This window comes from Budorcas taxicolor, chromosome 13 (assembly GCF_023091745.1).
Source record: "Budorcas taxicolor isolate Tak-1 chromosome 13, Takin1.1, whole genome shotgun sequence".
NCBI lineage: Eukaryota > Metazoa > Chordata > Mammalia > Artiodactyla > Bovidae > Budorcas > Budorcas taxicolor.
In genome coordinates, this window is record NC_068922.1 from 67,221,326 (window position 1) to 67,238,800 (window position 17,475).

Consider the following 17,475-nt stretch of genomic DNA (forward strand, 5'->3'; position numbering starts at 1 on the left):
GCAAGTCAGACAGAAATGGGCTTAAAGCCTTGTTCTGCTACTTTCTTGGTGTAGAAGACTCACTGAGACCACAGACCACCCAGCTCCTACACAGACTACAGATCTATCTGATAAATGATTTCAATTTTGATTTGCCTGCACTGGCTTCTGTCCCTGGGCTGAGTGCTAGAAGAGGTGGGATCAGAATACGAAAAACACAGGCTCTGCCTACATCAAGCTTAGAGCCAAAAACAGGAACCAGCAGATTTTTTCTGTAAAGGGCCAGAGAGCAAATCTTTTAGTCTTGGCTGAATATATTGTCTCTGTTGTAACTACTCAACACTTCTGTTGTAACAGAGAACAGCCTGCTAGAGTATGTGTGGCTGTGTTCCAGTAAAGCTTTATTAAAAAAAATAAAAATAAAAAAACAGGCAGCAGGCCAGATTTGAGCAATGGGCCACAATGTACAAACCCCTGGTCTAAAATAATCCACCAAGAATAAAAGGGACTACACCATGAATGCAACCCTAATCTATAATACAATTAGGAAATTTACTAACATATCATACTCAGTTACAGGAGTAATAAAGAGCATAGACTTGGGGCAAGTGTGGCCTGCTTTATGACTATGGTTCCATCACCTCTTTGCTCTCTTAGGAAAAATCTATTAAATCTCCCCAAACCCCAGATTCCTCAATTTTAAAATAGCAAGAGAGGACTTCCCCAGAAAGTGGTAATGAACCAAAGCCAAGTATTATCCTGAAATGTTTGGTTAGTTAGCAAAGAAAGTTACCATTTTTCCTGCAGATTACTGTTTATTGTTCTAATCATAGGCTGTTTTTGATTACAAAAACCTCATTCTCTGCTTCTGCATCTTTTGGCAGCAAAGGATTCCCGTTCATGGGTTTTCTTGGCCAAGGTCATTGGACAAACTTACTTTCCCATATTTTCAGGGAAAATCCCACCAAAAAGGCCCACTTCACACACACAACCTTTCCTGCTGGCAGGAGGCATGCCTATTGCTTTAATTAATTTTGGCTGCTCTAGGTCTTTGTTGCGACATGCAGGTTTTCTCTGGCTGCAGTGAGCAGGGGCTACTGCTTTATTTTTAATGTCAATAGACATGTAGACTGACTGAAAAATACCTCTGAGAAGGGACCATTGTCTGGAAGCTGAGAGTGAAGGATGACACACACTGATTGGAGTTCAGCGGGTCCCCTTGCTTCTGGCCTCCTGGGTTATCTAGGCCAGCATCACAAGCGGGCAAGTCTTCCTAATGAAGTACAGCACCTGCTGGGCTTCATGCCAGGGGCAGGCCCATCACAGGATACCCTAATAAGAGGCATCATACCTCACAAGTTTAGAAAAAGTCAGTGATGCTTTGGTTTGTAGTGACAGACCCCCAGTTTGATTGGCATATGGGCTTATTGCCTCAAGGCATGTGGGATCTTAGTTCCCCGCTAGGGGCCCAACTGGTCCCCTGATTTGGATGGCAGATTCTTAACCACTGGACCACAAGGGAAGTCCCAGTACCATGTACTTTACACCCCAGACAAGCTGACCAACTTGTTCCAGCTTGCCCAGGACTTTCCTGGTTTTGGTAAACAAAGTCGCATGTCCTGGGAAACCCCTTAATCCCAAGCAAGCTAGGCCAGCTGGCCACACAAGCAGGTACATGCTGCGCCTACCCCTGCAGCTTTTCCAATGACATCAGCACCTGTCTCACTCTGGCACTCTGCTTCCTGTCACAGCCCTCAACTCTCACCAGTCTAACCTGAGCCAACCACTAGCACTTGTTCACCTCTGTCCTAACACAACACCTCAAACAACAGCCCATGTGCCTAGCCTCAGGAGCAGGATGGAAGGACTTAAAGGGTGAAAACAGGATCCGGCCCATAACCCACATTCACGCTGCCCTGCTTCACTGGCATGTGGCTGTTGTGGATTTAAAACACAGGTGAGGTGGGTGTATACAGTTTATTGAATGGGCAGGTGGAGAGAAAAATCATAAATAGCTGCCAACTCAACAGAAAAACTCTTGGTCACCGGTCACCAAGGGACTGGGGCCAGCCTTCTTGGTCTACGCCCTCCGAGGGCACCGCTGTCAGCAGTCAGAGCGGCTGAAGGGGATCCAGGCTGCCAGTCCCAGAGCTTTGCCCCGGATCTCTAGTGCTGAGTGAACACGGCTCCTGTGACACTGTGGGCAGATGGCGGGCAGCTCTTCACATGGGAATGGCACTCTCCATTCTCTGCTCCACTGGTGTCCACAAACAATAGGGATCTACAAGAAAGGACAGGCAAGACCAATGGTTGGGAGTTCCCATCTGCATACACTTAAACCAGCCAACCCTCTGGGGGTTGTTTCCACCAGGGCTGGTTTGTTCCCCACCTCAGGGAGAAATACCAGCCATTCCAGATCCCAGGTGACCCCAAGGTCACTGACTCAGGACCTTGGGACTTCCTTAGCCACCTCCAGATCTAAGACTGACCTAGGAGGGAAGAACCATATAAGCATTTAGTCTCCAGCACCATCTTTTCATGAGGCACCATCACTGAGAGCGTTCCAATCGACCAGGCCCAAGCTTCCAATTTATGCAAGCTCAACTAGAAATCACCAGAATAGATGCAGTAACAAAGAAAAACACCTCAAAGGTTTGATTTTTAGAACAAAGGATTTTCTTTCAAGCAGTTTCCAGATCTGGGCAGACAGACTAGACTTTAGTGCTATCAGGGGCTGTGACACCAAACTCCCACTGTATCTTTATCAAAGGATGGACCACCACTCTCAGGAGCTCTCCCACCGTCATCCTATTCTGCAAAAGTTAAAGTTAGTTAAGTGGCTCAGTCGTGTCTGAATCTTTGCGACCCCATGGACTGTAGCCTATCAGGCTCCTCTGTCCATGGGATTTTCCATGCAAGAGTACTGGAGTGGGTTGCCATTTCCTGCTCCAGGGATCTTCCCCACCCAGGGGTCGATCCTGGGTCTCCTGCATTGTAGGCAGATGCTTTTAGCGCCTGAGTCACCAGGGAAGACCCTATTCAGCAAAGACCCACTTAATCTGGCCAGCCAAGAAAAATGGAAAGGCTAGCTGAGGAGCCCCAGGACCAGGGACTGGACAGGAAAGCCTCTGATGCATGTCAGGGGCAGAGGGCAGGTTTGAAAGCCAAGGGAACACTCAGGCTGTTGGATGCCTACCAAGTACCCTGTGTCTTACATCTAATAGTCTCACTACCTTCACATTATGAGATGCAAATAGAAACTTCGAGCAAAATAGGATCAAACTCAAATGGAGACGGGAGAGAACTAGACATGAGCCCTCAGACCAAATGTAGGGAAGGCGGGGGGCAATGGTGAATGGGACCCCACCTCACCTTTATCCTGGAGCCGGACACACCTCCTGGGGTGCCATGTTGCATCATCGGAGTGTACTAAGCAAGGGCACTGGTGGAGGGTTTCTGCCTCCCACCGAACACATCTGCAGCATAGGACAAAAAGCAGGTCATCAGCCCTCTGCTGACGGCAGGGCTGGGGACTCTGTCAGCCACACCAACAAGCACATCAGTCACGGGCTGTCTTGAATAATACATTACAGATTGTCCTCCACTCAAGTCCACAGAGCAGAAGCCACGGTTTACAGCCCTCCCTCCCCACCCCATGCTCTTTCGCACTACATGAACTTATTCCAGAGTGAAGACCAAGTATAAATGTGTTGATGCATTTCTGCCAAGAGGCCCCTGAACTTCAAAGACAAAGTGAACCCCTGCAAGCCCAGGGACCAGCTGAGGTCTAAACTCTGAAGGGAATGGCAGGAGAAAAAAACTAGTGTGTGAAAGCTCCAGGGTTTGGAAGGGACGGCTGGGCCCTTCAAACACGGGGAAAGGTCTTTCAGAGACTCCTCTCCCTGCAGTATCGATGACCAGGGCACGGGCAGCCCACAATCACTTTCGATGCAGGAGCAGAAAAGGGAAGAAGGGGAGCCAGAAAGGACAGGAGACTGGCGCCAGGGGCCTGGGAAATGCCCGAGTCAGGGGGAGCAGCCCAGCCCAGCTACACCGAGTCCTGGCAGCTTTGTAGCACCCTGCCAAGACCCCACAAGACCTCCCTGCCAGGGGAAGTCAACACACTCCCAGCATAAAAAACAGCTTTCTGACTGAAAACGATCAGGATGTTGGTCAGGACACAGCCATGAAAACTGTTTTAAAACTATCACTGCTATCCAGGCTTCCCTTTTCAGGTAAGTGCAGTCTGAGATGGGGGTCACAGGGCTAGACAGGTTCAAAGGTGGAACCAGAGTCTCTGGAAGGGAGGTGCCAGGCAAGCAGGTTTCTTCAGGGCTTACTGGGGTCCAGCCCCGGTTGGATCCAGGGTTATCTGAAGCGTGAACGGCGTCGGCAACTGAGAGAGATAGAGAAAGAGATAAGGAAAGAATTATGCAGTTAAGAAAATAGAGGAGAGAAAGAGGTTGATATTCCTTGGTTTATGCAGAAAGCCAATAAAGTCCCAGCATGGGACTTGCTCTGTTCACATAGACCGCAGGTGCCCTCTCGAATAGCTGAAGGTGCCCCACCTTGGGCACCTTCTCGAGTGGGTCTTAGAAGCCCAGGCAGGAAAGTGAACTCAGAGGGCCCCTGTGCTCCAGGGAATCAGCCTGAAAAGGAAAGAGAAAGAAAGAACAACATGGGGAGATCAAGTTTCGGTGAGCAAGGCCCGTCACTTTATTTTCAGAGGGAGCTTTTATACCCTGAGTTGTACATTGAGCAAAGTGAAAAATGCAGTCAGCTCAACATTCCATCAGTATTCACTTTTATCAATACTAGGTTTCTTCCTGCATACCATTTCATAAACAAGGGTCTTATTTTTTGTACATTATCTTCAGGCCTGGAGGCCTATTGACATTTTATGACCCCTTTTTTATAAAGGTTGGTCAGCTAAAACACTTACTTTCCCTTGAAATGTTTTTTCTTAAATTCCTTAGCCTGTATCACCCTTAAAGTACAGAGTTACATTTTTATGGAGCAAAGATTCAGTGGGTTACAGCAAAGAAAGAACTTATTAACTCAAAGTCTACTGTTGCTAATGTTAAGGCTACTACTTGTTTTTTCTACATCCTAACTATATGCACTCCCAGGAACACAATGGATAAGGGATGTGGGAATCTGGCAGCAAGCATTGGCTCAACAATGTTGCAAGAGTCTGGATGAACTTGCCAAGTAAGCTAGAATGCTAACAGGGGGTTTGAATTGAAATACTCCTTTCATGCCCAGGAGTACAGGGGTCCAGCCCTGGTTGGATACAGGGTATCCTCAAGGGGACGGCATCAGGGACCTAAAAAGATTTATTTAGAGATATAGAGAGAGATAAAGAAGGAATATAGCAGTTAGGAAAATATAGGAGAGAAAGAGGCTGATATTCCTTGGTTTACGCAGAAAGCCAATAAAGTTCCAGACAAGGAACTTGCACCGTTCACCTAGGCCGCAGGCGCCCTCCCAGTCTCCCGAAGGAGTGAAGACGCAGAGCGCCTTCCCGTTCAAGTCTTAGAAGCCCAGGCAAATAAGTGAACATGGCGAGCCCCTGCGCGCCAAGGAATCAGCCTGAAAAGGAGTAAGAGAAAGAGAAAGCAAGAACAACACGGGGGAAACCAGTTTTTCGAGGAACTGGTCCGTCTCTTTATTTTTCAGGGAAGCTTTTATACTTTAAGTTGTACACAGAGATAAATGTAAGAAGCAGAGTCACACAGGGTCAGCCACTCTGACCCTTATCTAAAGACAGAGTGTTCTTTGCATATCTTTGTTCTTACAAGGGTCTTACATTTGTTTACAATATCTTCTGGTCTGGAGACCGATTAACATTTTATGGCTCCATCTTTGTTTCTATCAATAAAGGTAAATCAGAAAACTTGTTCTCCCTTAAGATGTTTTTTTCTGAAATCTGCTTACTTTAAGAAAGTGATAAAGTTACATTCTTACATAGCAAGGATACAACGATTTATAACAAAGAAAGAGGAGTACAGTGATTTATAACAAAGAGAAAATTCATTAACTCAAAAGTCTAATATTGCTAACATCAAAATGACGGTATTTCTTTTTTCTACATTCCAATTACATTGATTAATACACTTCCAGGTGCCTGAGGATATAGAGGCCTGGCAGCAATCATTAACTCAGCAATGAAACCCTTCACCAACATGATTTTTATCTTTAGAAAAGCCCTATGTTAACTAAGACTTTCAAAATACTCCAAACTCTCTGTGCTGTGTATGGTTGAGAAGTTATAAACAGTCATGTGTGTAGTAGCAAGAGTGTGGGTAAACCTGTCACACAAGCTAGACTGCCAGCAGAGAGGTTTGAGCTGAGACACTCCTTTTATATGCAGGAGACTATTAACTGGAGCTCTAAGTTAATTTTCCAGAGAAAGGTGGTCGGGGATAGCCCCTGTTAATGTCAGAAGAGTGTAGTATAGCAGACAGTAAACAGACAGATTTTGGTTTTGGGGCAGATGCTCGGGCGGAGGACCCCTTGAGACCTGATCTGCCTTGCCCCGTCAGGCTCTTTCGCGTGACTTGTCATGGGTGAGGATGGGGAGTCCCTCGAGTCCTGATCCTGCCTTGCCTGCCAGGCTCTCCCACCTTGTCATGGGTGGGATCTCCCGTGTTGGCTCCCAGCATCTCCCCCTATTTTATTTCTTAAGACAGCCAGATGCAATTCAGTCGTGAGCTTCTGGGTGCTCTGCCGGAGAATTCTGGCAGGATAATAGGGCAAGCATAGCAACAAACACTTTCTCGGGGGAGTTTGAAGATCCCTGCACAGAAGCTATTCCCTGTGCCTGGTGACAGAGCATCTTAATCTGTCCCCAGGTAGGTATGGAGTCTTGTTGAGTTGCCCGAGCAGGGCGTCCTGGTGGTCTCCTGCGGGGTAAAGGAGTAGAAGGGGCAATGTCCTTATACGGAGTCGTATCATCTGTCTGGTGGATGGGTCCTCTTCTTGCTCATCCAGGCTCTCCGGTGTCAGTCGTCTCAAGAACAGTGGGACGTCCCATATTGGCAGAGGAAGTGGATGTAGAGGAGGCCCCTTCCTTTTTCGTGGTCGAGGCAACGAGGGAACCGGGTGCCTGGGGGGCTGTGACATGGTGAATCAGTCTGTTCAGGATCCAAATTGGAGAATCTGCGTCCTGTGGAAAAATACAAGCATATCCTCAGCTGCTGGTTAACAGTGGATGAGGATGCCTCCATTGTCCAGAGAGGAGGTCCTTACATTTTACCAACGGCTTTGTATCCTGTTGTTCCGGACACCAATGACGAAGCATTGCAGTGGTTCTGGACGAATCAGGATTTAGGTTATTTATTACAAAGAGAGCATGTTGCAAGATTGGATGGGGAGAACTATATTTATATTCCCCTTCCTGTAATTTTTGAATTTTTATTTTTAATGTCTGATGTGCTCTCTCCACTATGGCTTGTCCCTGTGGATTATAGGGGATGCCTGTGTTATGTTTTATTTAAAATCTTATGCAAAATTCTTGAAATGACTTAGAAATGTAAGCAGGGGCATTATCGGTTTTCAAAGGTTTTGGCAGGCCTAAGTATGAAAAACAAATAAAGAGATGTTGCACTACATCCCTATACACCTCTCCAGTGCGAGCAGTGGCAACAATAACATGAGAAAAAGTATCTATAGTTACATGAAAAAAAGGCAATTTTCCAAATGAGGAGACGTGAGTTACATCCATCTGCTAGAGGGCATTAGGTCTGAGATCTCGAGGGTTAACTCCCATAGGCAAACTATTTATAGTAGTAGGACAATGTGAACAGGAATGAACAATGTCTCGAGCAGACTCTCGAGGAATCTGAAACTGATATCTTAATGCAATAGTATTTTGATGATGAAGTGAGTGAGAGGCTTGGGTGCCAGGGTCCAGCCCCTGTGGATCCAGGGTAATTCGAAGTGGGGACGGAGTCGGTGATCAGATAAGATTGTTTATTTAGAGATGTAAAGAGAGATTAGGAAAGAATAGTGTAGTGGAGAAAATAGAGGAGGAAAGAGGCTGTATTCCTTGGTTTACATAAAAAGCCAATAAAGCCCCGAGACAAGGAACTTTCACTGTCTACGAAAGGCCACAGGCGCCCACTTGAATAGCAGAGGGTGCCCTGCCCTGGGCTCCCTCTCACGTGGATCTTAGAAGCCTGGGCAAATAAGTAGACACGGCGAGCCTCTATGCTCCAGACGGGAATCAGCCTGAAAAGGAGGAGAGAAAGAAAAGAAGACACGGGGGGAGCCAGTCTCTCCAGGAACTGGTCCATCTCTTTATTACTCAGGAAAGCTTTTATACTTTGAGTTGTACATAGAGATAAATGTAAAAAGCAAACTCATGCAGGGTCAGTAGCTCTGACCCAGGCTTTCTTTCTGCATACCCATTTGTATACACAGGTCTTAGGTGATTTACATCATCTTCTGGCCAGGAGGCCTATTAGCATTTATGGCCCTTTTCCGATAAGGGTCCATCAACCAGAAAACTTATTTGCCTTAAAAGTGTTGGTCTTGCTAAAGTCTGGTGCTACTCTCAGAAAGCACTAATTAAGGTTACATTCTTACATAGCAAGGACACAGCAATTTATAACAAGAGGAGTACAGTGATTTATAACAAAGAGAAAGTTGATTAACTCAGAAGTTTAGTGTTGCCAACATCAAAACTACTATATTCCTTTTTCTATATCCCAATTACATTGATTAATATCCTCCAGGTGCCTAAAAGATAAAGGATATAGAGGCCTGGCGGCAGTCATTGACTTAACAATGAAACCCATCACCAGTATAATTCTTAGCTCTTTAGAAAAGGCTCTATATCTTTAAGATGTTTTAAGCTTCATGCCTCTCACAGCTGGGGGTGCGCTGCAAACAATCACAAGTTGTAAAAGTCTGGATAAACCTGTCAGGCAAGTTAGAGAGCCATCAGAGGGATCTGAGCTGAGACACTCCTTTTATATGCAGGAGACTGTTAACTGCAGCTCTAAGTTACCTCTTTCTAGAGAAAGGTGGTCGGGGATAGCCCCCTATTATGTCAGAAGAGTAGGTGGAAAGCATAGCGCAATAAAGCAGGCACTCTGGAGGCTGCGGAGGTAGATGCTCAGGAAAATCCAGGGGGGACCCTTGAGACCTGATCCCGCCTTTGCATTTGCCAGGCCCCCTTCCTCATGACCTTTGCCACGGCCGGGATTCCCCATGCTGGCTCCGGGCAATCAGGCTTCTTTAAAAGCAGAGGCCACTGTAACCCTGGTTAGTGAATCTGCCAAATCATTTAAGGCATTTAAAGGTCCAGGCAGTCCAGAATGAGCTCGAATGTGGCCAATAAAAAATGCTTGGTTTCGTTTCCAGATTTGTTTCTGCAATTTAGTTAGCAAGTAAAAGATAGTAAATTTGTTCTTGGGCAGAACCGCAGTCTCAATATGTGGAAACAGCTTGACCACATACTGAGAGTCAGAGTAAAGGTTAAATTCCTGCTCTGCAAACATAACAAAAGCCTCTATAACAGCTTGAGTTCAGCTCTTTGAGCTGAAGTTTCCTGTGTTTGTAAAACCTTATGCTGATTCCTTGTAACTATAGAATCTCTGCCATTAGCTGACCCATCAGTAAAAGCTGTCTGAGTTCCTGGAATAAGGAACTGTTTGCATCTAACAGGGAAAATAACTGGGTGTCTAGATATAAAATTTAACAAAACATGCAAAGGTAAATGATGCAGAATTTGACCAAAATAGTTTCCTATAGCAATTTGCCAATTTTCACCAAACATTAAAAGAGCATCAAGCTGTTCTTTGTTATATGGAATTACAATTTCTGATGGCTCTTTACCAAATAATTCAATGCTCCACTTTCTTCCCTTTAATAACAACGTAGCTATCAACCCTGGATAAGAAGCCACTACTTTTTGAGCTTGAGCGGGAAGATGGACCCACTCTAGGGGGCCGTTTTGCCACAAAACTCCCATAGGTGCAGTGGGGGTAGCCAGGCAAAGGAATTGCCAGGCAGCTGTTAATTCAATCCTTTTTACATAATTAGAAATACCAAGGGAATATTTCATGCAAAGATGGGCTTGATAAAGGACAGAAATGGTATGGACCTAACAGAAGCAGAAGATATTAAGAAGAGGTGGCAAGAATACACAGAAGAACTGTACAAAAAAGATCTTCACGACCCAGATAATAATGATGATGTGATCACTCATCTAGAGCCAGACACCCTGGAATGTGAAGTCAAGTGGGCCTTAGAAAGCATCACTACTTTCGTCCGTCTAGTCAAGGCTATGGTTTTTCCTGTGGTCATGTATGGATGTGAGAGTTGGACTGTGAAGAAGGCTAAGTGCTGAAGAATTGATGCTTTTGAACTGTGGTGTTGGAGAAGACTCTTGAGAGTCCTTTTGACTGCAAGAAGATCCAACCAGTCCATTCTGAAGATCAACCATGGGATTTCTTTGAAAGGAATGATGCTAAAGCTGAAACTCCAGTACTTTGGCCACCTCATAAGAAGAGTTGACTCATTGGAAAAGACTCTGATGCTGGAAGGGATTGGGGGCAGGAGGAGAAGGGGATGACAGAGGATGAGATGGCTGGATGGCATCACGGACTCGATGGATGTGAATCTGAGTGAACTCCGGGAGATGGTGATGAACAGGGAGGCCTGGCGTGCTGGGATTCATGGACTCGCAGAGAGTCGGACACAACTGAGCGACTGAACTGAACTGAACTGAACTGAATGAACAAAGCTAGTGGAGGTGATGGAATTCCAGTTGAGCGGTTTCAAATCCTGAAAGATGGTGCTGTGAAAGTGATGCACACAATATGCCAGCAAATTTGGAAAACTCAGCAGTGGCCACAGGACTGGAAAAGATCAGTTTTCATTCCAATCCCAAAGAAAGGCAATGCCAAAGAATGCTGAAACTACCACACAATTGCACTCATCTCACATGCTAGTAAAGTAATGCTCAAAATTCTCCAAGCCAGGCTTCAGCAATACGTGAACCGTGAACTCCCTGACGTTCAAGCTGGTTTTAGAAAAGGCGGAGAAACCAGAGGATCAAATTGCCAACATCCATTGGATCATGGAACAAGCAAGAGAGTTCCAGAAAAACATCTATTTCTGCTTTATTGACTATGCCAAAGCCTTCGACTGCGTGGATCACAATAAACTGTGGAAAATTCTGAAAGAGATGGGAATACCAGACCACCTGACCTGCCTCTTGAGAAATCTGTATGCAGGTCAGGAAGCAACAGTTAGAACTGGACATGGAACAACAGACTGGTTCCAAATAGGAAAAGGAGTACGTCAAAGCTGTATATTGTCACCCTGCCTATTTAACTTCTATGCAGAGTACATCATGAGAAACGCTGGACCGGAAGAAACACAAGCTGGAATCAAGATTGCTGGGAAAAATATCAATAACCTCAGATATGCAGATGACATCACCCTTATGGCAGAAAGTGAAGAGGAGCCTCTTGATGAAAGTGAAAGTGGAGAATGAAAAAAGTTGGCTTAAAGCTCAACATTCAGAAAATGAAGATCATGGCATCTGGTCCCATCACTTCATGGGAAACAGATGGGGAAACAGGGGAAACAGTGTCAGACTTTGTTTTGGGGGGCTCCAAATTCACTGCAGATGGTGACTGCAGCCATGAAATTAAAAGACGCTTATTCATTGGAAGAAAAGTTATGACCAACCTAGATAGCATATTCAAAAGCAGAGACATTACTTTGCCATCAGAGGTCTGTCTAGTCAAGACTATGGTTTTTCCTGTGGTCATGTATGGATGTGAGAGTTGGGGTGTGAAGAAGGCTGAGCGCCGAATAATTGATGCTTTTGAACTGTGGTGTTGCAGAAGTCTCTTGAGAGTCCCTTGGACTGCAAGGAGATCCAACCAGTCCATTCTGAAGATCAACCCTGGGATTTCTTTGAAAGGAATGATGCTAAAGCTGAAACTCCAGTACTTTGGCCACCTGATGCGAAGAGTTGACTCGTTGGAAAAGACCCTGATGCTGGGAGGGATTGGGGGCAAGAGGAGAAGGGGATGACAGAGGATGAGATGGCTGGATGGCATCATGGACTCGATGGACATGAGTCTGAGTGAACTCCGGGAGTTGGTGATAGACAGGGAGGCCTGGCATGCTGCGATTCATTGGGTCGCAGAGTCGGACAAGACTGAGCGACTGAACTGAACATAACTATCAGATAAAGCCTTTTCTACTTTGCCTAGGGCCTCCAGAGCTTCAATAGTGAATTGCTGTTTTGAAGTTGGATCAGGATCCCCGCCCAAAATGTTAAAAAGAGGCTTTAGCTCAGCAGTGTTAGTTTAAGATAAGGCCTTATCCAATTAATATCACCTAAAAGATTTTGATAATCATTCAGAGAAACAAGGTGATCTTAATTCCAGTGAGGAATGAGTCACTGTTTCTGAATTTATAAGTTATGGGTGGGTTGGTTTGAATTTTTTCCGGGGCAATTATCAAGCCTCTAGCTGACAGTGGCTGAGTCAAATCTTGGAGAACGGTTTGTAAGTGAGCTCTATCTGAATGAGCTATTGAAATGTCATCCACATAATGAATCATATATACCTGTGTATATTTAGCTCTGCTGCTGCTACTGCTGCTAAGCCGGTTCAGTCGTGTCCGACTCTGTGCAATGCCGGGGCCCAGCCCTGGTGGGTCCAGGGTAATTGGAAGGGGAGACGGAGTAGGCATCCTAGGAAAAAACTTAATTACAGATATAGAGAGAGATTAGAAACGGATAGTGTAGTAGGAAATATTAGTGGAGAAAAAGAGGCTGAATAACTTGGTTTATGTGGAATACCAATCACCACCTACGTAGGCCACAGGCGTCTTTCCGTTCTCCCAAAGGAGAGGAGGCACTGAGGCCTCCCTGGTCTGATCTTAGAAGCCCAGGAAAAATTAGCAGGCTTGGTGAGTACCCACATTCCAGATGGGAATTCAGCCAGAAAAACGGGGAGCAAGAAATAAACGATACGGGGGAATCAGTCTTTCCAGAAACTGATCCAATTTCTTTATTTTTCAGGTTTGCTTATATACTTTTTGTTATACATAGGGATGAATACAGAGTCACACAGGGGTCAGCAGACCTGACCCTTGTCACAATAAGGTGCTTCATATAAAATTATACAAAGGTCTTACGGGTTTTACATCATCTTCTGGCCATGAGGCCTGGTGACATTTTATGGCCCTTTCTGATAATGGTCAGTCGATAGAAAACTTATTTTTTCCAGGGGTGATTTTTCTTAAACCAAGCGCCACCCTCCAAATAAAAAGTTGCATTCCTATAGGGTGTGGGTGTAGTGGATTACAATCAAGAAAGGAATTTACTTAGCCTAAGGTTTAACATGATTAAATACTTATTTCTCCTATATGCTAGTTATATTCAGTATAAGGGCAAGGAATATGGAGATTTAGCAGCAAATATTGGCTCAACAAATGAAAACCCTTCACCAGTGTTCCCCTTAAGATCTATTTAGTCTTAAGATAGTGATAAAGTTACATTTTACATAGCAAGGACACTGATTTATAACAAAGTACAGTGATCTATAACAAAAGAAAAAATTCATTAACTCAAAAAGTCTAGTATTGCTAACCTCAAAAACTACTATATTTCCTTTTCTATATTTCAAATACATTGATTAATATATTCCCAGGTGCCTAAGGATATGGAGGCCTGGCGGCAATCATTGACTCAACAATGAGAAAAGCCCTACGCTAATTAAGACTTTCAAAATACTCCAAACTCTCTGTGCTGTTTATGGTTGAGAGGTTGTCACACAAGCTAGTCTGTCAGCATAGAGGTTTGACCTGAGACACCCTTGTCACACCAGGGCAGGGAATTAGCAGCAATTATTGGCACAACAAATGAAAAACCCTTCACCAATATAATTCCTAACCAACCCACTATACTATATTAATAATCTTCTAACTTCTCGAAAGTCTGTATTTAGAAAGTTTTAAAGCATCTCATGCCTCTCACGGTTGGGAGGCTGTAAACAGGCTGTAAACAATCACATGTGGCGAACCTGATCAGGCAGGCTAGAGAAACTTCAGAGGAGTTTGTAAGTTGAAACACTCCTGTCACGCCCAGGAATTTTTATTAACTGGAGCTGCAAGTTAGCTCCTTCTCCGAGAGAACTGGTGATGGGGGAGAGCCCCCCGTAGTCAGAGGTGTAGGTGAGAGCATAAAACAGACTCTGGTTTTGGGGGTAGATGCTTGGGAACAGGGGGTCTCCTGAGGCTCGATCCTGCCAAAGCCTCCTTCCTCATGACCTTTGCCATGGGAGGAGTTCCTCACGCTGGCTCCCAGCAGTGCGACCCCATAGACAGCAGCCCACCAGGTTCCCCCATCCCTGGGATTCTCCAGGCAAGAACACTGGAGTGGGTTGCCATTTCCTTCTCCAATGCATGAAAGTGAAAAGTGAAAGTGAAGTCGCTCAGTCATGTCAGACTCTTAGCGACCGCATGGACTGCAGCCTACCAGGGATTCCTCCATCCGTGGGATTTGCCAGGCAAGAGTACTGGAGTGGGTTGCCATTGCCTTCTCCGATAATTTCTTCTAAAGCAGCATTAACAAATTTTTGACACAGGGTAGGGCTATTTTTCATTCCCTGAGGCAACACTTTTCATTGAAACCTTAAATAAGGCTGTTTAAAATTCTCTGATGGCAGACTGAAGGCAAATCGCCTTTTATTCAGCACTTAAGTGAATGGTAAAAAAGCAGTCTTGTAAATCAATTACATTATATCCCTCTGGAACGGCTACTGGGGAAGGGAGCCCAGGCTGTAAGGCCCCCATGTCTTCCATGGTGGCATTAATAGCTCTCAAATCTTGTAAAAGTTGCCATTTACCAGATTTTTTCTTCATGACAAAAATAGGAGTGTTCCAGGAACTATTGGATGGTTCAGTATATGTCCCAATTGTACTTGTTCAAAAATTAACGTTTTAGCTGCCAGTAATTTTTCTTTAGGCAGAGGCCATTGTTCCACCCACACTGGGTCTTGAGATTTCCATGTAATGGGGTCAGCAGCAAAAAGAGTGGCCTCCATTTGACATTTCGATACCTGCCAGGGTCCAGCCCCGGTGGATCCAGGAAATTCGAAGCGGGGATGGAGTCAGCGAGGAAAAATTTTGTTTATTTAGAAATATAAAGAGAGATTAGGAAAAAATAGTGTAGTAGGAAAATTAGTGGAGAAAAGAGGCTGAATAACTTGGTTTACTTGGAAAACCAATAAAGTTCCAAGACAAGGAACTTGCACCATCCACGTAGGCCACCGGCACCCACTTGAATAGCGCAGGGTGCCCCACCTTGGGCTCCCCCTCGCGTGGGTCTTAGAAGCAGGGCACCTAAGTAGACTCGGTGAGCCTCCACACTCCAGATGGGAATTCAGCCAGAAAAACGAGAAAGGAACGACATGGGGGAGTCAAGCATCGGTGCCAGACCCACAAATTTATTTTCAAAAGCAGCTTATATACCCCAAGTTGTATATAAAGAAATAATGGAATATGCAGAGTTATGCAGGGGCAGCAGTCCTGACCCTTATTGAGGCCAGACTTTCTTTCTGCATACCTTCCCGTATACAAAAGGTCTCAGGTGGTTTACATTATCTTTTGGCCAAGAGGCCTGTTATCATTTTTATGGCTCTGTTCCTAGATAAATGTCTATCAACCAGAAAACTTTTTCCCTTGAAGTGTTTTTTTTTTTCTCTTTAATCTGCATCACCCTCAAAGTACTAAATAAAGTTACATTCCTGTAGAACAAAGGTGCAGTGGGTTATAACAAAGAAAGTACTGAACTCAAAGATCTAATGTTGCTAATACCAGGGCTACTACCTTTTTTTTCTACCTATCAACTATACCAATCAATAAAAGATATAAAAATTTGGCAGCAAGTATTGGCTCAACAAATGAAACCCTTAATCAGTCCTATTCTAATGATTTTGACTCCTCGGAAGCCCCTACATTCCTAGGATGTTTTAAGCTTCCTGTGCCTCTCACGGTTGGGAGGCCGCAAACAATCACAGGCACAGCTGTAAGAGTCCAGCAAGCAGGCTAGAAAGCCATCAGAGGGGTTTTTGGATTTAAACACTCTTATGCCCAGGAGATTTATTATCTAAAAGCTCTAAATTAACTTTTTCCAGAAAAAGGTGGTGAGGGGACAGCCCCGTTAATGTCAGAAGAGTAGGTAGAAACCATAACACAGTAAAGCGGGCAGACTCTGGTTTTGGGGGATATGCTGGGGTCCAGCCCCGGTGGATCCAGGATAATTCGAAACGGGGATGGAGTCGGCGTCTGGGAAAGGACTACTTAATTAGAAATATAAGATTAGGAAAGAATAGTTTAGTAGGAAAATTAGTGCAGAAAAGAGGCTGAATAAATTGTTTTACACGGAAAGCTAATAAAACCTTGAGACAAGAAGTTTGCACCATCTACGTAGGCCACCGGTGCCTGCTTGAATAGCGGAGAGTGCCCCGCCTTGGTCTCCCTCTCACGTGGGTCTTAGAAGGTAGGGCAAGTAAGTAGAAGTGGTGAGCCTCCACGCTCCAGATGGGAATTCAGCCTGAAAAGGAGAGGGAGGGAGAGGGAGGAGAGAGAAAGTCGACACGGGGGAAACCAGTCATTCCAGAGACTGGCCCATCCTTTATTGTTCAGGCAAGCTTTTTATACTTTTGGTTGTACACAGAGATCAGTGGATAATACAAAATTATGCAGCATCAGCAGCCCTGACTCTTATCGAGACCAGGCTTTCTCTCTGCATACCTGGCTGTATACACAGGTCTTAGGTGATTTACATCATCTTCTGGCCAGAAGGCCAATTAGCATTTTACGGCCCTTTTCTGATAAGGGTCTGTCAACCAGAAAACTTATTTGCCTTAATAGTGTTGTTCTTTTTCCAAAATCTGGTGCCACTCTCAGAAAGCACTAAATAAAGTTACATTCTTACATAGCAAGGACACAGCAATTTATAACAAGGAAAGAGGAGTACAGTGATTTATAACAAAGAGAAAATTCACTAACTCAAAAGTCTAGTATTGCTAACATCAAAACTACTATATTCCTATTTCTACATCCCTATTACATTGATTAATACCCTCCCAGGTGCCTAAAAGATAAAGGATATGGAGGCCTGGCAGCAGTCATTGACTCAACAGTGAAACCCATCACCAATATAATTTTTTGCTTTTTAGAAAAGGCTCTGTATCTTTAAGATGTTTTAAGCTGCATGCCTCTCGCGGTTGAGGGGCTGTAAACAATCACAAGCTGTGAAAGTCTCTAACTGTCAGCCAAGTTAGAGAGCCATCGAGGGATTTGAGGTGAGACACTCCTTTCATATGCAGGAGACCAGTTGGAGCTCTAAGCTAACTTTTTCCAGAGAAAGGTGGTCGGGGATAGCCCCCTGTAATGTCAGAAGAGTATAGTATAGCAGACAGTAAACAGACAAGATTTTGGTTTCAGGGTAGATGC

General features: G+C 44.8%; 1 non-coding gene across 1 annotated transcript; it reads right to left on the minus strand.

Moving 5' to 3' along the window:
* Window positions 1-3,803: 3,803 nt before the first annotated feature.
* LOC128058986 (small nucleolar RNA SNORA71) lies at window positions 3,804-3,935 on the minus strand. The gene has a single exon (XR_008200574.1). It is a non-coding gene; the product is annotated as a small nucleolar RNA SNORA71 (small nucleolar RNA).
* Between the last annotated feature and the right edge of the window lie 13,540 nt (window positions 3,936-17,475).